The 7,790-nt window shown below is 40.3% G+C and overlaps 1 protein-coding gene across 1 annotated transcript in view; it reads right to left on the bottom strand.

Annotated features, from left to right (window-relative positions):
• The window catches only part of LOC311137460 (A-kinase anchor protein 13-like), a 168,246-nt gene extending 160,815 nt beyond the window's left edge, over positions 1 to 7,431 (bottom strand). The window contains exon 1 of the mRNA XM_084171978.1: positions 7,136 to 7,431. The gene's annotated coding sequence lies outside the window, so the exon portion shown is untranslated. The remainder of the gene's footprint in view (positions 1 to 7,135) is intronic.
• Positions 7,432 to 7,790: the final 359 nt, after the last annotated feature.

Genomic DNA, 7,790 nt, shown 5'->3' on the forward strand with positions numbered 1-7,790 from the left:
TTCCTACAAGAGCACAAAACATGTACATTTTTAGACATCTTTGAAAACCAAGTCAGGTAAATAACTTTTTTTCGTCTTAAAAGGGGCAGCGTTGTATTTTGAGACAGGCTTGAATAAGCTAAGTAGCATAATTTGTCTGATTCTCTGTAATAATGGTATGGGAATAATAATGCATTTTATTTTGTAAAGTGGTTTCTTGCATCAAACACAACATTTTCAGTCATCTGCTTGTCTGAAGGACAAGTGAATAAACAGGTTAATGTCAAACCCTGCATGTTTTTTCAACAGTCTCATGGAATGAAGGCCACTGTTAAAACAGTAACTTAAAGTGGGTACAGCCTCAGTGTTCACAGTAAACGTGAGCTGGAAGTTGCACAGAAGTTTCACGACTCAAGTTTGCGCTCAGCAGACCTGAAATTTGCTCAGTGCCGAAAACAATTAGAGGGAACATCGCCCTTGACTTGTTCCACATTTTGTTTTGTTACTGGCGGAATTCAAAATTGATTAAATTGTTTTTGTTTTTTCTCTCACCCATCTACACATAATGCCCCATAATGACAAAGTGAAAACACATTTTTTGATTTTTTTTCAAATGTATTGAACAATCTCATTTACATAAGTATTCAATTTTTACTCCTGAAATTATTTAGGCTTGCCAAAACAAAGGGGTTGAATACTTATTGACTTAAGACATTTGAGGTTTTCCTTTTTAATTAATTTTTTTAAAATTTGAAAAACATAATTCCACTTTGACATTATGGGGTAATGTGTGTAGTGACAATAAATCTCAATTTAATCCATTTTAAATTCAAGCTGTAACACAACAACAGTTGGAAAAAGTCAAGGGGTGTGAATACTTTCTGAAGGCAGTGTATGATACTGAAATTGAAAAACTGAAATAAAACTCTAACAATCCCGAGAGGTGTTGGTGATTCACAGGTGTGGTGTGGTCTTCCCCCGTGTCACTCATCCCCCCTCTCTACCAGGGTATCCAGCTGGTGTCATGGGTGTTTACTCACATGGGCTTGTGTGGCGGGGCACGCTTTGTTAATAGAGGGTTTTTAATGTTGTCATACCACATTGAAAAGGGAGGAAATTCAGGCAGTGAATGCATTCGTCAATCATCCACTACATACAAAGATCTCCCATGGATTTGAGTTGGAGGTCTAACCTTGATGTCTATGTCCTCTAGCCAGCCTGAGGACCCCAACCAGCCAGAGATGTTGGCTTGGCATCATATCTACTGTTCTACTGTGGAGAATGTTGCTGACAAGATGACAGTATGCCATTCCCTTTAACACCTCCATCCTTAATGTCACACTTGAACAAGAAAAAGAAAAAAAATGAAATTGGCGAGAAACAGACACATTGCTCAAAGTGAAACTCAGACAGGATAATTACCTATACCCCAATGTTTAACCCCTGGAAAATGTGAAAGCACTTTGAGGTCAATCTTTAGCAGGCCCTGTAGTCTGTGAGGAACCACTCTTATAAGGAGCTGAAACTCAAACCCAGGCAGTTAGTGGCAGACGGACCCTCTTGAGTTTCATTAGACAGAGAATTCCACTGTAAGGAATGTTAGCAACCACTTTCTCCTGTTTTACAGTTCTATTCCCAGAGCTATTTTTTCCCAAAAGAGCGCCTGTTTTAAACGTCATATTCAAGAATACAATGTGTCAATCTTCAGAATACAATGTTTCTAATGGTTTTAGCCCTATATCATCAAAGTGCTATAGCAGTCTTTATGAACCAATGTGACTAACTGCCCCATGCCAAAAGCTATCAGACAGATTAAAATACAGTGCCTTCAGAAAGTATTTACATTTTAGTCCTTTAGCAGATGCTCTTATCCAGAGCGACTTACAGTTAGTGAGTGCATACGTTTTCATACTGGCCCCCCGTGGGAAGCGAACCCACAACCCTGGCGTTGCAAGCACCATGCTCTACCAACTGAGCTACAGGGGACTGACTTATTTCACATTTTGTTGTGTTACAGCCGGAATTCAAAATTAATTTAATTGATTACACACAAAAACCTTCTAGAAATGTTAGCAAATTTATAGAAAATTAAATACAGAAATATCTCATTTACTTAAGCATTCACACCCTTGAGTCAATACATGTTCGAATCACCTTTGGCAGTGACTACAGCTGTGAGTCTTTCTGGGTAAGTCTCTAAGAGCTTTGCACACCTGGATTGGACAATATTTGCACATTATTCTTATAGAAATTCTTCAAGCTCTGTCAAGTTGGTTGTTGATCATTGCTAGACAGCCATTTTCAAGTCATGCCATAGATTTTCAAAACGATTTAAGTCAAAACTGTAACTAGGCCATTCAGGAACATTCAATGTCGTCTTGGTATGCAACTCCAGTGTATATTTGGCCTTTTGTTTTAGGTTATTGTCCTGCTGAAAGGTGAATTTGTCTCCCAGTGTCTGTTAGAAAGCAAACTGAACCAGGTATTCCACTAGGATTTTGCCTGTGCTTAGTTCTATACTGTTTCTTTTTAAATAAAGAAAACCTCCCTAGTCCTTGCCGATGACAAGCATATTCAATGTCTGCGTTTTTATATTTACCCATCTACCAATAGGTGCCCTTCTTTGCGAGGCATTGGAAAAAAACCCAGGTCTTTGTGGTTGAATCTGTGTTTGTAATTCACTGCTTGACTGAGGGACCTTACAGATAATTGTATGTGTAGGGTACAGAGATGTCATTCAAAAATCATGTTAAACCCTATTATTGCACACAGAGTGAGTCCATGCACACCTGTATTTGGAGAGTTTCTCCCATTCTTCTCTGCAGATCCTCTCAAGCTCTGTCAGGTTGGATGGGGAGCGTCGCTGCACAGCTATTTTCAGGTCTCTCCAGAGATGGTCGATCGGGTTCAAGTCCAGGCTCTGGCTGGGCCACTCAAGGACATTCAGAGAATTGTCCCAAAGCCACTCCTGCGTTGTCTTGGTTGTGTGCTGTTGGAAGGTGAACCGTCGCTCCAGTCTGAGGTCCTGAGCGCTCTGGAGCAGGTTTTCATCAAGTAGCTCTCTGTACTTTGCTCCATTCATCTTTCCCTCAATCCTGACTAGTCTCTCAGTCCCTGCCGCTGAAAAACATCCCCACAGCATGATGCTGCCACCACCATGCTTCACCGTAGGGATGGTGCCAGGTTTCCTCCAGACATGACGCTTGGCATTCAGGCCAAAGAGTTCAATCTTGATTTCATCAGACCAAACAATCTTGTTTCTCATGGCCTGAGAGTCCTTTAGGTGCCTTTTGGCAAACTCCAAGCGGGCTGTCATGTGCCTTTTACTGATGAGTGGCTTCCGTCGGGCCACTACCATAAAGGTCTGATTGGTGGAGTGCTGCAGAGATGGTTGTCCTTCTGAAAGGTTCTCCCATCTTCACAGAGGAACACTGGAGCTCTGTCAGAGTTACCATCAGTTTCTTGGTCACCTCCCTGACCAAGGCCCTTCTCCCCCAATTGCTCAGTTTGGCCGGGCGGCCAGCTCTAGGAAGAGTCTTGGTGGTTCCAAACTTCTTCCATTTAAGAATGATGGAGGCTACTGTGTTCTTGGGGACCTTCAATGCTGCAGACATTTTTTGTACCCTTCCCCAGATCTGTGCCTCAACACAATTCTGTCTCGGAGCTCTACGGACAATTCCTTCGACCTCATGGCTTGGTTTTTGCTCTGACATGCAATGTCAACTGTGAGACCTTATATAGACAGGTGTGTCTTTCCAAATCATGTCCAATCAATTGAATTTACCACAGGTGGATTCCAACCAAGTTGTAGAAACATCTCAAGGATGATCAATGGAAACAGGATGCACCTGAGCTCAATTTCGAGTCTCATAGCAAAAGGGTCTGAATAATTACAGTTGAAGTCGGAAGTTTACATACACCTTAGCCAAATACATTTAAACTCAGTTTTTCACAATTCCTGATTTAATCCTAGTAAAAATTCCCTGTCTTAGATCAGTTAGGATCACCACTTTATTTTAAGAATGTGAAATGTCAGAATAATAGTAGAGAGAATGATTTATTTAAGCTTTTATTTCTTTCATCACATTCCCAGTAGGTCAGAAGTTTACATACACTCAATTAGTATTTGGTAGCATTGCCTTTCAATTGTTTAACTTGGGTCAAACATTTCAGGTAGCCTTCCACAAGCTTCCCACAATAAGTTGGGTGAATTTTGGCCCATTCCTCCTGACAGAGCTGGTGTAACTGAGTCAGGTTTGTAGGCCTCCTTGCTCGCACACGCTTTTTCAGTTCTGCCCAAACATTTTCTATAGGATTGAGGTCAGGGCTTTGTGATGGCCACTCCAATACCTTGACTTTGTTGTCCTTAAGCCATTTTGCCACAACTTTGGAAGTATGCTTGGGGTCATTGTCCATTTGGAAGACCCATTTGCGACCAATCTTTAACTTCCTGACTGATGTCTTGAGATGTTGCTTCAATATATCCACATAATTTCCCTTCCTCATGATGCCACCTATTTTGTGAAGTGCACCAGTCCCTCCTGCAGCAAAGCACCCCCACAGCATGATGCTGCCACCCCCATGCATCACGGTTTGGATGGTTTTCTTCGGCTTGCAAGCATCCCCCTTTTTCCTCCAAACATAACGATGGTCATTATGGCCAAACAGTTCTATATTTGTTTCATCAGACCAGAGGACATTTCTCCAAAAAGTACGATCTTTGCCCCCATGTGCAGTTGCAAACCGTAGTCTGGCTTTTTTATGGTGGTTTTGGATCAGTGGCTTCTTCCTTGCTGAGCGGCCTTTCAGGTTATGTCGATATAGGACTCGTTTTACTGTGGATATAGATACTTTTGTACCTCTTCACAAGGTCCTTTGCTGTTGTTCTGGGATTGATTTGCACTTTTTGCACCAAAGTACTTCTCTAGGAGACAGAACGCGTCTCCTTCCTGAGAAGTATGACGGCTGCGTGGTCCCATGGTGTTTATACTTGCGTACTATTGTTTGTACAGATGAATGTGGTACCTTCAGGCGTTTGGAAATTGCTCCCAAGGATGAACCAGACTTGTGGAGGTCTACAATTTTTTTTCTGAGGTCTTGGCTGATTTCTTTTGATTTTCCCATGATGTCAAGCAAAGAGGCACTGAGGTTGAAGGTAGGCCTTGAAATACATCCACAGGTACACCTCCAATTGACTCAAATGATGTCAATTAGCCTATCAGAAGCTTCTAAAGCCATGACATAATTTTCTGGAATTTTCCAAGCTGTTTAAAGACACAGTCAACTTAGTGTATGTAAACTTCTGACCCACTGGAATTGTGATACAGTGAATTATAAGTAATAAATAATCTGTCTGTAAACAATTGTTGGAAACATTTCTTGTGTCATGCACAAAGTAGATGTCCTAACCGACTTGCCAAAACTATAATTTGTTAACAAGAAATTTGTGGAGTGGTTGAAAAACGAGTTTTAATGACTCCAACCTAAGTGTATGTAAACTTCCGACTTCAACTGTATGTAAATAAGGTATTTCTGTTTTTTATTTTTAATACATTTGCAAACATTTCTAAAAACCTGTTTTCGCTTTGTCATTATGGGGTATTGTGTGTAGTTTGATGAGGATTTGTATTTATTTAATCCATTTTAGAGTAAGGCTGTAACATAGCAAAAAGTGGAAAAGGGAAAGTGGTCTGAATTCTTTCCGAATGCACTGTACTTATTGACTGAAGACATTTCAGCTTTTCCTTTTTAATTAAATTTGTAAAAAAAAAAAAAAACATAATTCCACTTTGGCATTATGGGGTTTTGTGTGTAGGCCAGTGACACAACAATGTAAACCATTTTAAATTCAGGCTGTAACACAACTAAACGTGGAAAAAGTCAAGGGGTGTGAATACTTTCTGAAGGCACTGTATCTAGGCTAAAAGGGATGATTTGCACTGCATGCATGATATCTTACAGACATGAAGGCCTAGCCCTTGGACAATACCTATGTGCAGATGAGCTACATATAGAGCTTTGAGGGGGAAATTGAAACATGTATGTGTGCCAGACAGACTGCCAGTCCAACTGTGTTTGTGTGATCTGTAATGCATGCTAGTGCAGTGGGAAACAGAGACCCAACATCCAGCAAATGTTCGGAATTCCACTACTCCTATTCTTAACAACAACAACAAACTCAAGGCTACAGAATGTAATCAGACAGGCGTTAAAAGCAAAGAAAAATCCAAAACAATAACATGTACTGCAGGCTAGCTCCCAGGCCTTGGCATGTTTTACCAATCACAAGCTCTCTTGGAGAAGTCACACAGGAGTCTCTCACAACCATTTAGATGTTGTATGGCAAAACAACAACAGTGTAATGGGTATGTATGTGAATGACTACTGCTACAGTAGCACATTGGGTATAAACGTTGTCTAAAACAAACAGATTGTTTATAATGAAAAACCATGTATTATGATTATCACAATACCAATGTTGTAGGCTAGTAATAAATGTTACATCAACATCACAGCTGATTCAATGTGGCTGTGTGTTTCAGACCACATTCAGAGCACCTGACCTTACAGAACAACTAGTCTCCTAACAACATATAGCTACTGTACTTTGGTAATCTATCGCTACTGTACTTTGGTAATCTGAATTATTACCAAAGTAATACAATCTTAAAATGTTGAGACACCTGTATAGTGAAAAGGTAACAGGCCTGATTTTTTATTGCATGAGTTCTATAATAACTACATGAAATAACATCACAATTACATGTAGGCTAATTACATCATGGCAACTATGCATTTTATTAATATTACAGGGGATAACTTTTAGAATCCGAATTTAGGAGGGGTGCCTTGGACGGGGTTGCCTAACTGTGTGTGCCACAATTATTTACCACGGACATAGCATAGATTTTTGGGCTTCTAAGCAGCAAGGCCACCTCAGCGTCACTACGACAACGTTCGTAACACTTTTACATTGGTGCAATCATGAGGCTAGACGCGACATCAAACTTAACCGGCTACAATGTGCCACCTCTAATATGAAGAAAAAAAATGCATTGTATCTCGTGCGAAAGAGAATAAGATAATAGTTTCCAGATAACAGTTTACTCACATTTCCCAAATGACAACTCGTGCTATAGCCTAAAATGTCTCTTACCTCGAATTTAGGGGGTGTTTAATGCGTGCGTTCCTCTTTCCGAAGCATTCCCCTCTCCGGTCACAAGTTATCAGGACACAAAACACAACTTTTTCGTGCCATCTATACTCATTGATCTGCAGAGAGAAGTCCAGATCCCTTGAGCATCTAATCTTCATATGAAGTCCCTTCTTCTCAGCGTAATGAATGGCCGCTAGTAGTAAATGCAGAAAGGTTACTAGATAGTTCGCAGATCAGCCACTTGTTGCTCACGCTAAAAACTCTATTTTCAGTCCACGAGAAGACTAGTATTCTGCCAGCAGCACCAACAATAATGTCACTATCGTATGGTAATGAAGAAACCTTCAAAATAAAACACCAGATTTCAAAACATTGCAATGTGGATAATGCATTCAAAATATACTGAACAAAAATATAAATGCAACATGTAAAGTGTTGGTCCAATGTTTCATGAATTGAAATAAAAGATCCCAGAAATGTTCCATACGCACAAAACACGTATTTCTCTGAAATTTGTTTACATCCCTGTTAGTGAGCATTTCTCCTTTGCCAAGATAATCCATCCACCTGAAAGTTGTGGCATATCAAGAAGCTGATTTAACAGCATGATCATTACACAGGTGCAGCTCGTGCTGGGGACAATAAAAGGCCACTC

This window comes from Coregonus lavaretus (assembly GCF_964263955.1).
Source record: "Coregonus lavaretus genome assembly, chromosome: 11".
NCBI classification, from domain to species: domain Eukaryota; kingdom Metazoa; phylum Chordata; class Actinopteri; order Salmoniformes; family Salmonidae; genus Coregonus; species Coregonus lavaretus.